This window comes from Pan paniscus, chromosome 2 (assembly GCF_029289425.2).
Source record: "Pan paniscus chromosome 2, NHGRI_mPanPan1-v2.0_pri, whole genome shotgun sequence".
Taxonomy (NCBI): domain Eukaryota; kingdom Metazoa; phylum Chordata; class Mammalia; order Primates; family Hominidae; genus Pan; species Pan paniscus.
Window position 1 is genome coordinate 159253846 of NC_085926.1, and position 16198 is coordinate 159270043.

Genomic DNA, 16198 nt, shown 5'->3' on the forward strand with positions numbered 1-16198 from the left:
GCATCTGCACTAGGAAAGGAAACTTAGAGGCAGTTGCTGGGCTTGGCCTGTGGTAAGGGTTCTTGTCCTTGATACCTGCTCTCAGAGGTCAAAAAACTTTTAGCCTTCCTGAGGCCATTTGGGGAGTCTGAAACTTCCAAATTCATTATTAATATTGAATTGTGAGATTTCACATAAAAATCCACATTTCTGATTTCTTTTAAAAAATCAGATAACATTCCAGCATAGCAACTATCAATAGGAACTGAATAGAAGCTGCTCATTTGGGACAGAGCCAGGTCATGATTGTCCCTTCCCTAACCCCACTATTTTTGCCAGACATGGAGGCTGAGTTGCCATCTATCAAAATGATTGCACAGCTGTTTGCTTTATTATAGAATTAATAAAATATTGAAGCATTTCTTTTTTCTCAATGTTCAGTTTTCTTTAATGACCCTCATCTCCCTGAAACAAAGTTTCAGGTAGCTGGGTGATGGCAAGAGATGTTCACTTGACGATTTTGCCCTGATTGAAGGCTTTGCCCACATGCTGGAAGGCTCTATCCCAGGAAAAGTACTCTTGAACCTGTATCTGGGTCTCATCACTGCCAGGATCCAGTTTCTGCTACGTGTATGACTCGTAGTCCACCTGCCAATCTGGACTCAGGGGAAAGGCAAGCTCCTGGCCTCTGAAGACCCAGATTCCAGAAATGGAGCTACTATTGTTGGTTCCAAAGAGGATGACACGGCAAAGGTGTTCTTCCTCAGCTTGTCTAGTCATTGGAACATTTCAGTGATGAGGTTGCAGCTCATGAAGGTCTGGGTGAGCTCTTCAGGGAAGTGATACTCAGAGAACCATAGGGACCAGCCATCCTTAACAGAGTGCTTCCAAAAATATGGCAGTGACACAGTGTGTCCTAACTGGAGCACTTGGGTGTAAATTCACCCAACACAAAGGTACCCTTGGGCAGCTGAGCAAAGAGGCCCTTGGCCTTGGGCTCAGCAGCCGGTGCCTGCTCACATTCATCCATCTCCTCCTCAGAAGCAAGGGAAGCCACACTTTTTCCTCTTTCTGTTCAGCCTGAGGCGTCTGCTTCTCTTTTAATGAACCTTTCTCTTTCCATGGGTGTCGTTTTTAGTCGGGCTCTCTGTAGAATTTTTAGCATCAAACTGGGCCATCTTCTCACACAGTTTCACTTATTCCAAGACAGCCCGCAACTGGGTCTGGTTAATGCAGATGAGGAGCCAAGGGTTGATACTGAGAAAGGCTTGGTGGAAAGAAGGCTCCAGCCCCTGCTTATAGAGCCATAACAAGGTGCAGACAACTGTGATGTCAGCCAGTTACTCATTCACCCACCAGAAAAGTCCTCATCTTCAAGTGAGCATCCAGCAGCTCCAGAATTCATCTCATGTCCTCTTTTGCATTCTTAGTGGCCTATTTGTTGTGGTGCACGATGCCCAAGGTAGGGAAAAACCAAGTACTGGCTAAGGGCACTATGTTGTTATCAGCAAAGCCTACCCACTGCACCACCTGGGCTTCTGCTTCTGGAGTACTTTCCTGCAGCTCCTCATTGCTCACATAGTAGGTAATGACATTACTCTTAAACACACAGGCTCCACTGTCACCATCAAATGCTGGAATCTTGCCAGCAGGAAATTTGAAAAGAAATTTAGGGTTGTGGTTGGTTTGGCCAAAGTGGAAGTGGGGATGGTGCAGAGAGCATGCAGACCTGAGCCCTGCTGTATTGAGCAGTGATGAGGGCTTTGAAGGCCCTCCAGTTTTCAGCATATGTGTACAGGATCTAAGCCATCATGGTGATTCTTCAGAGAAAGGGAAGGGAAGAAAAACAAATCAAGAATGCATTTGGCTGCAAGTAACAGAAAAGCTGACCAACATGACTTAAACATGAAGGGTTTATTTTTCTTATATTACCAAACCTATGCAATTACTGGCAATTGGTTTAGCTACACAACTGCACCCAAGGGTCTAGACTCTTGCTTTACTTTCTGCTAAGCATCCTTCACAAGCTGGCTTTTGTCTTTGTGGCTATCTCCTCACAAGTACAAAATGGCGTTTGCATCTCCAGATAATTTGTCCACTTCAAAGCAGGAAGAAGGGGGAATGATCAAGGGCCAAACCAATTGTATGTCCCTTCTACAGAGAAATTTAAAATTCCTCAAGTCAGCAGCATGTTCTGCCTACATCTTATTGGTCAGAACTGGGTTACATGGCTAGAAACAAAGGAAACTGAGAAATAAGAAAATGTGAGTAAAAATTTTGGCATGGACCTGGTTCTAGGCACATTGCCACCATAAAAAGCTCAGAGTTTCACTGAAAAAAAAAATAGAAAGAAAGAAAATAAGACTATCTCTTGAGGTAGGAAATATTTTATTTAAGCCTCAGGGGTGATCTGTACCCATGGATGAAATTATAGATACAAAAACTAAGCTGGGGATCTTAAACCCAAAGTCCACAAGGGGATAAATGACTAAAACAGGCAAGTGACTTGTGTACATCTATATCTTCTCTGCATAATTATTTCTAAGATACTCTTCACAAGAAATATGACTTTTCCAATTGTTCTGGAATCATGTGGCATCTTGGTCCATTTTTATCACACTTGTGTATTTTGCATATCAGTCTCCTGTCAGATGATGGTTTGCAAATATTTTCTCCCATTCTATAGGTTGTCTCATCACTCCATTTACTGTTTCCTTTGCTATGCAGGAGCTTTCTAATTTAATATAGTTCAATTTGTCTATTTTTGTTTTCATTGTCTGTGCTTTTGGAGTCTTAGCTGTCAAGTCTTTGCCTAGGCCAGTGCCCTGAACAGTTTCCCTTTGTTTTTTTCCAGTAAGTTTATAGTTTGGGGTCTTATATTTAAGTGTTTAATCCAATTTTTTTGTACATGGTGAGAGACAGGGGCCCAGTTTCATTCTTCTGCATATGGTTATCTAGTTTTCCTAGCACCACTTATTGAAGAGATTGTACTTTCCCCAGTGTATGTTATTAATGGCTTTGTCAAAGATCAGTTGGCTTTGAATACGTAGATTTATTTCTGGGTTGTCTATTCTGTTCCATTAGTCTATGTACCTATTTTTATACCAATACTAAGCTATTTGGGTTACTCTACCCTTGTAATATATTTTGAAGTCAGATAGTGTGGTGCCTTTAGCTTTGTTCTTTTTGCTCAGGGTTGCTTTGACTATTCAGGCTCTTTCATTGTTCCACAAGAATTTTAGGACTGCTCTTCCTATTTCTGAGAAAAATGGCATGGGTATTTTGATAGGGATTGTATGGAATCTGCAGATTGTTTTGGATAGTAGAAAAAAATTTTAATGTGTAGATTGTATTGAAAATATTTATATTCAAAAATAGTTTGGATTCTAAACACTTAGATTTTACCTGATTAAAATCAGAAGTATTGATCTTATTGTTAGAAGAAGCTTTGGTTATCTTAACAGACAGTTTCTACATAAACAATTATTTGATTATACAAAATATCAAATGTAAATAGAAATAGACCAAGAAACAATAGACATAAATAATTATTTAACCAGTAGCAATCATTTGGATCACCTTTTAAAGGAATTTTTGGATACATGAAAAATGGAAAGATATTGTAATAAGATAACGCAGCACACAAAGGCATTTGATCCTAACTCATCACTGTTACTACACTTCTATTTTTCAGTAGTGGTGGACCCTCATTATTGCCCATCAATCATTCAGTTTATTATATAAACCATAATGCAGGACCTTGTATTCTGCAGACAGCACAGGTCTTAGAATGCCAACATCTGTCATGGGCTGTAAGACACAAAATTTAAATGTTTATTTCATTCACTACTTTAGACTTTTCTCTTTTTTTAAGTTCTAAGATGGACCAAGTTATCCTGTTGTTTTTTCTCTTCAGGAGGAATAGACAAGCATTTAAGGCAGCAAGTACTGCAACTGGCTGCTTGGAAAGGCAACAACCAAGGAAGGGCAACAAGGAAAGCCATAGTGACATTGTGCTCCAGAGGCTGAAAGTGCTTAGGATCAGCAAGGCAGCACTTTCCCTTTTCCCTTTGCAGGCCATGTTCTCTAGCGCGTTGCCTCAGTGCCCTTGCTAATAGCAGACATTGCTGCTCCCAGCCCAGCATTTGCAGCCTCAGTTTTAGCTGGCTTGGCCATGCTGTTTCCTGTGGTTGTGGTTTGTTAATTTTCACTGCTGTATATCGTTCCATTATGCAAACCTGCCACAATTCATCAATATTACTGTTAAGGGATTTTTCTTTTTCCTTTATTTTTTTTTGGTGAAAGAGCATGCTTTATTGGAAAGCAGAGTGCTGCACAGTGACCAAGAGATGAAGGCCGCCCAATGAGCATTTACACATTTTACTCCAAAAGACACACAAAACGTCTTACCAACAAAAATAAACTGGAACAGGAGTTCCTTTGGGCAACTCCCCAGCCTCATCCTTTTCAGGGATTGGAAAATCTCCCAACCATTTTCCTGATGGCAGCTGTGGTTCACTAGAGATAGAGCCCCTTGGGAGTGCCTTCCTGTTTTTTGCAAAGAACATTTTCTTTATATTTTTTGAAGTCTTCATTTGTTACCTTCGTTCTGTGGCTCTCTTAAGGCCATCAGGCAAGCTTCTGTGCAGATTGCCTTGATGTCAGCACCAAAGAGGTCATCTTTAGTCATTATCAAGTCGTCCAGGTTTACATCATCGGCCAGTGTCATCATGCTTGTATGCATCTGAAAGATGCTCTTCTTAGTATTTTCATTAGGGAGGGGAATCCCGATCTTCCTGTCAGTGCGGCCTGGTCTGCTAAGTGCTGGATCCAAATTTCTGTTTGGTTTGCGGCCATGATAACTTTCACATCTCCCCTAGAATCAAATCCATCCAACTGGTTCCACAGTTCCAACATTGTTCGCTGAATTGCTATCTCACCACCAGAATTTGAGTCATATCTTTTTGTTCCAGTGACATTAATATCATCAATAAACACAGTGGATGGTGCGTGTTCTTCAGCAACTTGAAACAATTCCAGTATGAGTTTGAGCCCATCACCCAGGTACTTCTGAATAAGTTCAGAGCCAACCACTCTCAAGAAAGTGGCTGAGGTTTGGTTTGCTACCGCTTTGGCTACAAGGTTCTACCTGTGCCAGGTGGACCATAGAGAATGACCCCCCACCCCGTAGGAAGCTTTACACCCGTCTCTTCATAATATTCAGGTTGGGTGAGAGGAGGCTCCACAGATTCCTTAATTTCCTGAATTTGGTTGTCCAACTTTTCTCCCAGTATCAGCATAGGTCTCCTGGGGAGTCTTTTCCACCTTCATCACTGTGACTAGGGGATCCGTGTCATCCATCAGCACCCCTATCACTGCATGCACCTTGTGGCTGAGCAGAACCGAGCAGATCCTTGTCTACAAATGAAAGAATGCTGATGTAGTGTTCTGAGCCCACAGATGTAGAATAATGGCATGATTGTGATCTCTTCCAAGGTTCCTACTGCTATTGGGGTCCCCCCTCAGATCATCCACTTTTAATCTTTTCTGTTGCTTTTCTTCTAATGGTTTCATTTATTTCTGATTTCTAATGAATTCTTCCTCCATGAGAAGACAGTCTTCAATTCTCTCTAACTTCAGTAATTTTCATCAGCACTGAGTGTGAGATGTCACCAGTGGCAGTTTGCTGGCAGCATCTGGTCCCTTTGTTTTCTTCTTCTCCACTCTAGTTGGTACAGGAGGTTCATATTTATTTTTCTTGTCCTGTCATTCTTCTTGCAAACTCCAGGACCATAACCCCCACTCAGACTTTCACCCATCTTGCCTTGGCCAATTGAGCTGCCAATTCTTTCTTAATGTCTGTCTTTTCATTAGGCTGTGGCTTCACAAGGTGTTCGTTAGGTTTTTTTTTTTTTTTTTGGATGAATGGATACTGAGTAGATGGTGTAATGTCATGGTGATGTGAGATAATCCTGGAAAAGGTTAGTTGGGGCCATACTGCGGAGAAATGCAAAGTCTGGTGAGAAGTTTGCACTAATTTGTTAGACAATGAAGCTTCAGAGTGGAGTGATCAAAAGCACAGACTAGGAGCCAGACTATCTATGTGGGTTCCACTGCCGGTCCTACCACTTACTAGCTGTGTAACCTTGGGGTTACTTACCTAACATATCTGTGTCTCAGTTTCCTTACCTGAAAAAAAATGGATTTCATAGGAGGATTGTGAAGATTAAATGAATTCATATTTATAAATTGCTTAGACCAGTACCCAGCACAAGGTAAGTTCTGCGGCAGTGATTATTAAATAAAATGGGTATCCATCACAGGTTTTTGAACAGGGAAGTGGCATTTTTTGGAGCAGAATGAGAGGCTGTAATAAAGGCAGGGGCAGTGGTCCAGGCTACAGCTACTGTTATGAAGGCTGATTCTCACTGACCTCTGTTGCCTGTATAAGACATACTTATGAGCAACTCACAAGCAGAAAATAACTTGACAATAGGGATTGAGAAAATTACATTTTCAAAAATTTTATCCTTTACCTTTGCAGACAAATTCTGAGTGGGTGGGCAGTTTGGAATTGCAACCTCTAATTAGAGAACTTTCATCTTTTATATCCACCAGTGAATGAACTGTAGTTACCACAGTGGTGGAATTTCAGACCAGCAGGAGAGGGACTTTTTCCATCCCACTGAAATGGCACAACATAAGTTTCTCCCTATGTTGCCTAAGCATGAGGTTGATTTATTGAAATTTGCAGAAATTTCCAATGGAAGTTTCCTGCAGTGAAGTTGTCTCTGTAGAGCTGGGTCATCTCACTGAAGCCACACTATGGAACAGTGAATATGTGGGAGTTTAGGAAGAAACAGATGCTACATTCCAACTGGGCACTTTGAAACATTTAAGAAAAGGATCACTTGCTGACTAGGGAAAACAACAAGGAATGATGCAGAACCCTGAAGCTAGCAACCCTGGGGAAGCCTGATCATCTTAGGTCTGAATTGCATGCTTAATCTTATTTAATCCTCACATTATCTCCATAGCTATTATTACTAATACTTCTCAGATAAGGAAAACTGAGGCTTTAAGAAGTTAAGTGAATTGCCCAAGGTCTCACAGCTCGTAAGAATCACCCGAATCAATTTTAGTGTTAGGTTTTCTGAAGCTAAAGTCCATGCTCTTTTCGCCACTTGAGTAATCTACTGACCTTTTATTTATGCAATAACTTTATATTTTACTCTATTAGGTGAGTATACTTGTATAAAATTCAAACATTACAGAAATTATAGAGTAAAATTATGGAGTAAAAAGTTCAGTTCAGTTCTTCTGACCTCTGTCCCTCAAACCACTTTTTTTCTCAGAAGTTATCATTATTGACAGTGGGACGTGGCTTCTTCCAGATACTTTTTCCCCTGTGCATTTACAAACTTAGCACATATATGACTATTTTTACAGAAAAGGTAAACTGAAGCTTAAAGAAGTTAAAGTGACTTGCCCATGGTCTGTTTCTGCTGGATATCCACTGTAAATAGGGTCATTTTGTTAATAATTTCCTTTAACTTCTTATTACTTTGTGCTTTTTTTCCTTTTACTTTGGACCCTTCCCTCCCAGAGTGATTTGAATTATTTCTTTATACTGTGGCTTAAATTATACAGATATATATCTACATATCTATAGATAAATATCTAAATATATATTTAGGTATTAAACTTCCTGGTGTCTTTATCGTTATACATAACTACAAAACCTGAATAAAATTAAGAAACAACATAATTTAAAAATTAAAGTTAAATCATCAATGTTAATGCAATGCAATTTAATGTAATTGAAATAAAACTGCCAATGTTTGGGTTAGTTATAGGAAGACATTTTATTCACTTGTTGACTTTTGATTTTGAGCATGATAGTCCATTTTTATCTTTTTTCTTTTTTTGCTTTTAAACAATAAATACATACTCTCATTTTATCCTATGGCCAGTCAAAAGGCAATAAAGCAATGTAATAGTGCATGCCCAAACAATACTGAAACATTTTTAAAGGACTATTTACCAAAAATATTTTTCATGTATTTCTACAACTGTAAGTTCTGGTGATGAACTTTTGCAATCTGATCAGTACAGAGGTAGATATACACAAAGAATCCACATTTCCCACATTTCCCAAATGGTACTAACTACCATACCACTGTATCAGAATTACTGTGTATAAGATGACTCAGTTCTCTCACAAATTATTCCTTGTTTGAACTATTGGTAAACTTTTGTTTGCATAGTATAAAATGAGGCAATCTGGCCTCCAGTGGACGTTGGTGCCTTGTTTCCATTCTGAGTCCACCTCAATTTCTTCCTCATTAGCTGCCCCAGTTGGTATATATTACTGCCCCTTGTCATTTTCATGACACCATATGTAAACCTCCGTTTATTCAGTAACTTAAAAAACTTAAGTTTCAGTCCATGAAGATGTCTTGTAATTCTATCCCCAGGAAAAAAAATTTTTCCTTCTGAAAAATTGCAAAAGGAAGAAAGTATACTATTATGGAACTTGTGATCATTCATAGAGAGTTGTGCTCAAGTTCACCTTTGTCCTGTAAAAAAGAAAGATTTGCTAAACAATTAATAGAGGAAAGGTCATAACATCTTTATGCAAAACATTCCCATTTACAGAGAAGTGTGTAAATGGGAAAATCTCAAGCTTTGTCATATAATTGGTTAAAATAAATTACAAGTACAATAGCAGATACAGAATGTTGTCATTTAGATACTAGGTTGTGCAGGCTCAGATACATTCAGTTACGCGTGTTAATACATAGAAATGAAATACTATTCCTTCATAGGATCACTTGGTTATAACCTGACTAAAAATAGCAGTACAAAATGCAGGGATTGCATTTTGTGGGTATTAAGTGGTCATTTAGACTGATGCAGAATATGCCTATCTTTTTAAAAGAGTATCAATCATATAAGAATAAAAAATTAAAATAATCTCAAGGTATTTGTGATACAGTCACCCACCCCCACCCCAACCACAGCTCTGGATAAGTGAGAAGTTCCCAGTTTGAGAATTGCTGTGCACTATGTTCTACTTCCCTGCGTGGGGCACAGAGGCCATAGGCTCGGGGGTGGGAGGACAACGCTGCTGAAGGGAGTGAACACAGACTTACCTTCAAACTCTTACAGGGTTCTGTCTGCTGCTGGCAAGGAAGTTGGCCAAGTTAAGAATGGGATGCTGTGGTCTGTGTAGTTTTATATCTCCCCAGTGCCCAGGCCAGGGAGACATTTCTCCATTTTGCAGACAGGCTTAGACTAAATTATTTCTGTGGATGTCCAGACTCTGCCGGATTGATGTCAGCCTTCCATGTTACCCATCTCCTAGTTTGTACTATGGCTTGAAGCCCCTCTTTCCTGTCCTAAGATATACTTACTCACTGTGAAAGAGAAGAGAAAAAGCCATAATGGAGGTTCTATGGCATGTAATGTCCTCATGAATCTATTACCCTGGTGCATAATACATTTATTATTCTAATTGGCATAAGTACCAGAAGTGTGTTTCTGGATCTTTCCTTGGGATTCAACATGGGTATCCACTCAAAGGAAAGTGTTCCCTTAAGATACTTCATTTCCAAAGTAACTGATAGTTAAGACAAAGACAGAGTTCCTTTTTTCTTTTTTTTCCCTCCTTCCTTCCCTTCTTTAGTTCCTCTTCTTCCTCTCTCTCCTTTTTTCTGTCAGGTATCCTTTAAGCAGAGCTGTGACTGGACAGGGATCCCCAGACCCCCAGGACTGTACTCCTCACACCAGACACCTGCTGAGAAACATAAATCAACAATATATTGAGAGTAGAATGATAGTTATCAGAGGCTGGGAAGAGTAGTAGGGCAGGGGTAGGGGGTGGGATCTGGAGAGAAGTGGGGACGGTTAATGGGTACAAAAATACAGTTAGATAGAATGAATAAAATGTAGTATTCCATAGCACAGCAGGGTGACCAAAGTCAACAATAATTTATTGTAGATTTTAAAATAACTATAAGAGTATAATTGGAATGTTTATAACACAAAGAAATAATAAATGCTTGAGGTGATAGATACCCCATTTGCCCTGATGTGATTGTTATGCATTGTATGCCTGTATCAAAATACCTCATGTACCCCATAAATATTTACACTTACTATGTACCATAAAAATAAAATAAAACCCAATATATTAAGAAACACAGCCTTACAGAAGAATTCCAATTAATAAATGTAAAATTAAAGAGGAGGAATAAAAAGCCATCACTGGGGAAATACCACAGTAATAACTGTTGCAGACAAGATCCAGTGACAGATAAAATTAGTGGGCAAAAGTTTGAGGAGAAGTAGGATATCAGCATCGTCTCAAAATATCTCTCCCAAAGCACTTATCCCTTATAAAGGGAAGAATAATACATTTGCAATGGAGAAACCCAACAACACCACAGTAATCAAGTGGTCAAGATTAATGTCACTGGTATTGAGACATATCAACATTACATACCTGCTGATAGTGTGCACTGGGAAAGACACAGTATCATTTTTGCCATAATCTTTCCAAAAAGGCATAAAGCCTCTATTTAATCATGAGAAAACATTAGATAAACCCAAATTGAGGGCCAGTCTACAAAATACCTGACGAGCCCTCATTAAAAGTGTCAAGGTCACAAAAGACAAGGAAAGACTGAGAACTGTCACAGATTGGAGCAGACCAGGGAGACAATCAAATGCGATGTGGGATTCTGAATTGATTCTTGAATAGAAAAAGGACATTCAGGGAAAAACTGAAGAAATTCAAATAAGAGCTGTAGTTCAGTCAATGGTGTTGTAACAATATTAATTTCCTGGTTTTGATAATATACTATGGTTATACAACATGTTATTAAAAATATTAGAAGAAGCTGGGTGAAAGGTATATGGAAAGTCTCTTTTTTTTCAACTTTTTGGCAAATGTAAAATTATTTCAAAATAAAAATGTAAATAAATAAAAGAAACACTTAGGACTAGAATGGTCATAATAAGTTTCCTGTGTAAGAAATTATTTGATCTCAGCCTTGAATTGTGGGCAGAATTCCATAGGTGGAATTCCAGATAGGGAAGCTCCCAGATAGGGAAGGAACAAATCACCACTTGATTGATCAATGGCAAGAACACAGTGGGCCATGGATATTGATGTGAGGTTGGATTTGTAGTGGGAAGAGAGAAAACTGGATTGTGAGGATTCCTGAAAACCTGGTCAAGAATATTAGGCTACAAGCCTGCAGCAGATAAGAGAGAGTCTTTATACATCTGAGAATGGGAAGGCTGTTGTGATCATCTGGATGGGACCGGAGGCCTTGCTAAGTCTGTGTGTTGACAGTGAGGAAGGAGAATGAATATGACATGAAATATTATAGGAAATGTTCAAGATTTGATGAATATAAGGGAAATGAAGAAGAGTCAAAGAGGACTTGATTTTAAGCTCAGACAGGTGGATGGTGGTATCATTCACAGTAAGAAATTCGGGAGGCAAGAAAATCTGGGGTGAGGGGAAAGGATATCATATAGGTGTGAAGTTTGAGATATTGCAAGAGATTCAAATGAAAATATTTTAGTAATAGTTCTAAGGACATCTCTTTCTTTATTTGTTTAGCAGACATTTATTCCCTACTTTGTGCTAGGACTCGTGCTAGGTGCTGGAGATAAAAAATCCCATGATGTGGCTCTTACCCTAAATGAGCCGGGGAGGAGACAGACACTGTATGGAGGGTTGCATACAGGCTGGGATTACAGGGAGTATGACAAGCTTTAAGAATTTTCCCAGTGTTGGGAATATGGGACTACAGGTCAGGCAAATACAGAAGATACGAAAACTTAGGAGTCATTAGCCAAAAATGGTAGTGGAAGCCTTGTATGGCTAAGTTAAAATTTAATAGAAGAAGAAAGGCAAAAGTTCAAGAGGTAGTCCTGCTGAGACTCACCCCGAGAGAATAGGAGAAAGTCAAAAGTCACTCGCAGAAAGGAAGAAAGTGTTGGAAAAGTTGCAACAGAATCTGTAGTCATGGAACCACAGACATGGAAGAGAGTTTCAAGGAAGTGGGAGTTTGCCAGTTGTTTGGATTTTGAGGGGATCAGTTCAGTGGAGTGAAAAGGTCAAGAATTGTAGAGAAACTAGAGAGGAAATGAAAGCATGGAGTACTCATTTGAAAAGTATAGTAATGAAAGAAAGCCAAGAGGTAGGAAGGTTCCTGGAGGGGGCACCAAGAGTGTGTGAAGTAGAATCTTCTCCACTCATTCACTCAATTCAACAAATACTGATTTCAGTTGCCAGGCACTGTGATGGGTATTTCATGTATATTTCTCAGTTAGTTCTCACAACTTTTTGAGTGGGTATTATCTCTTTAGCAAACTTTTTTTGGGGAGTCTACTTGGCACCAGAGAGTATTTCAGTTGATGAGGACACAATAATGGACAAAAATAGGCAATCCCTGACGTCTTGTCACTATTGACATTAAGCAAATTATGTCACACGTCATGAAAAATTGCAAAAGGAAGAAAATATACTATTATGGAACTTGTGATCATTCATAGAGGGTTGTGCTCAAGTTCACCTTTGTCCTGCAAAAAAGAAAGCTTTGCTAAACAAATTAATAGAGGAAAGGTCATAACATCTTTATGCAAAACATTCCCATTTACAGAGAAGTGTGTAAATGGGAACTGTGGGTTTGCTATAACTCTTAGGGCCATTCTAATTGTGGGCACTGACTTTAGGTGACTTCAGATAGAAACTTGTTCTGCTATTCTCTTGAGTCTTTCAACTCACAAATGAACCTTTTCAAAGTCCAGAATGGTTTCAGGAGTGTGCTCTGAGGGTGGTGGAGCTGGTATTTAGCATTGAACCTGGGAAACAGGGTTAGGTTGTCCAAATGCCTCCTCCAACCTAAACCCCAAGGGCAGACAAGAATTTGGAATCTGCAGATTCTCCTTATCTGGGGTGGAAACCGTGGAGTTTCCAGGCAACATTCTCAATGCAGACTTTGGAGTTTCTCACTTGGTCTTGAGACCCTATTTCTGTTCTCTGAAGCTCCTGATCATTTTCCTTTTTGCCCAGGCCCTGATCTCTGTTTTTAACTTAGTCTGATAAATTGAAATAATCTCTGATATGTTTCTTTTTTCTAAGTTGGTTTCTTGGAAGGGTAAGGCTTTCATAATTCTGATAAGTTTTATCACTTTTTTCCCTGCCCCTCATTTGGGAGGCAGATAACTTCAAATTTCCAGGCTATATGATTGTCTTTAGAGCAGAATAATTTTTGAGTTTGGTTTGAGCATCTTATTACAGGAATTAATTAACTCAAAGTCATTCTGGTGCACCTTTGCAGAAATGAGAAGCAGTCATGTCCTCCCTGACATTTGTTTTCTGAGCTCCTCAGTGTTTTCAGGTCTTACAGGTAAATGTGTCTTACAAGGCTAGTATCTTTGCATGACTATAATACAAAGTCACCATAATGGTTAACTTAAACAATTATTCATCATTACAACAAATTTGAAAAATGTAAAATTAAATAAAAGGCAAGATTATAAAAAAATACTATTCCAATATGGTCCCTTTTTATTCTATCTGGTCACTGTACTTTCCTGTTGGTTTAACCACCCATAAACTAGGTCACAGAGTGTGTAAGTAGAGCCATTTTTAATTTGTCTGGACTCACCAAGATGTGGCATCTATTTCTTCACACGCTCATGAAGTTAGTGGATCATTACCTTTGATTTATTGGAAAGTCTGAAGCTCTCGTCTGTAAGAAGGAACTATTTCTCTTACTCTTTTGCCCTGAATTATTTTCTCCTTCCCTAATCAAGAATTTTATCAAATTTTTCTTTACTTTTCTAACTACTCAAGAACATCACCTAGAAGTGATAATATTAAGACTTTCATATGAAAAGCAAGTTAGTCTAATTATAATAGCACTGAACTGCATTTTTATATATAATGTGAGGTTTTCTTTGAGTTTTGGGGAGGGATGGTTAACTCTGTTTACTGAAAGATATATTTAGAGGTCCAAGTAATATAACCAATTGGCAAGGGAGAATATATTAGAGAATAAACTGATTTTAATTGCTAATTTTAATGTGGCTAATTGCTGTTCATCCTCTAAGATGTAACTCAGGCATCGCTTCATGTAGGAAGACTTCTCTGAATTTCCTCATCCCCACCCAAAAGCACTAGGTAGGCAAACCAGGATCTACGGTCATCCTATATAATGCTCTGTCTAAATCTCAAAGTGCTTACCACATTGATTGATGTCCTATAATCACACAGAATCAGTGAATGATAGAATGCAGAAAAAGGTGTGGTATAGTGATGGTTTATGTGGACATGTAGAAGGTGCCATTCCTTCCAATGGTTAAACACTTCACCTCTGCAGCCTCAGTTCAAATCTCAGCTCCCTTACTAACTGTGTAACCTTGAGCAAGTCACTTAAACAATCTGTGCCTCAGCTTTCCCCATCTGTAGAATGAGGATAATGATATCTATTTAACAGGATTGTTGAGAGAGTTAAATGAATTACATATGCAAAATGCTTAGAAGAGCACCTGATGCATAGTATACATGCCGTATAAATATTAGCTATTTATTGTTATGGCATGTAGTTGGCCTAATAGAAGAGGTAGAATTTGAACTGAAGTTGAAGAATAAGTGTATCTGAGTATATAGAGACAAGCTGCCAGTATGTGTGTACACATTTCTATGTGGCTGTAAAGATTAGCAGTTACAGTGTTGTAAGTAGGTGTTTTCATTTTATGTCTACAGGTTTCCAGCCACTGCACTGGGTTAGGAAAGTAATTCTACAGTTTTTGACCCAGCAGAACTTAGAGTCCACTTCCCTTCTACTGATCTCATGATAGACACTGATATGTTCATAATGGCATTCTTTCCAACGAGCAGGTATAGCTTCAAAGTTCTTCACAACATGACCTTCTAGGGTGGCCCTGCCAGTGATCACAAGAGCCAATAAGAGAAAAACACACACACTATTCCCAGAGGAGTCATTCTTTTCACAGCAGAGAAACTGGATCCCAGAGAAGTGAAGTCACTTGTCCAAGGCCACACACAGGCAGCCAGAGCAAGAAGAACTGGGGTCACTCTACCCTCTGAGGGGTGATTATCTTTCCATCGTCCATATCACTTGTTTATCTCAGTTTCTAACTAAAATTTTCTGCCACAAATATTTGCAAACTATTCATCTGACAAAAGTCTAATATGTAGAATCTCTAAGGAACTTAAACAGCTCAACAAGAAAAAAAAAACCCATTAACAAGGGGGCAAATGACACGAACAGACGTTTCTCAAAAGAAGACCTACAAGTGACCAACAAAAATATGAAAAAATGCTCATCATCACTAATCATCAGAGAAATGCAGATTAAAACCACAGTGAGATACCATCTCACACCAATTGGAATGGCTATTATTAAAAACTCAAAAAATGACAGATGTTGGTCAGGATAAGGAGAAAAGAGAATGTTTACACATTGTTGGTGGGAATGTAAATGAGTTCAGTCTCTGTGGAATAGATTGGAGTATTCTCAAAGACCTAAAAATAGAACTGCCATTTGATCCAGCAATCCCATTACTGGGTATGTACCCAAAGGAAAATGAATCATTCTACCAAAAAGACACATGCACTCATGTATTTATTGCAGCACCATTCACAATGGCAAAGTTATAGAATCAACCTAGATACCCATCAATGGTGGACTGGATAAAGAAGATGTGGTACCTATGCACCATGGAAAACTACGAAGCCATAAAAAGTAATGAAATTATGTCCTTTGCAGTAACATGAATGTAGCTGGAGGCCATTATCCTAAATGAATTAATGCAGGAACAGAAAATCAAATACTACATGTTCTCACTTATCTGTGGGAGCTAAACAAGGGGTATACACAGACATAAAGAGAGAAAAAATAGACACAGGAGACTTCAAAAGAAGAGAAGGAGGGAGGGGGGCAAGAGTTGTAAAACTACCTTTTGGGTACTACGTTCACTGTTTGGGTGATTGGTTCAATACAAGCACAAAAAGCACATTATGCAATATATTCATTATATCCGTATGTCTGTGTAACCAACCTGCATATGTACCCCCTAAATCTTAAACAAACAAACGAACAGCACCAAAAAAAACCCACACCAGTTCTGGAGCCAGGTCTGGGTCCAAATAAGTTTGTTAAAAAAAAGT

General features: G+C 38.9%; 2 pseudogenes; both read right to left on the bottom strand.

Moving 5' to 3' along the window:
• Positions 1–486: 486 nt before the first annotated feature.
• LOC100991036 (elongation factor 1-gamma-like) lies at positions 487–1792 on the bottom strand (annotated as a pseudogene).
• On the bottom strand, positions 708–6508 carry LOC100973623 (26S proteasome regulatory subunit 4-like; annotated as a pseudogene).
• Between the last annotated feature and the right edge of the window lie 9690 nt (positions 6509–16198).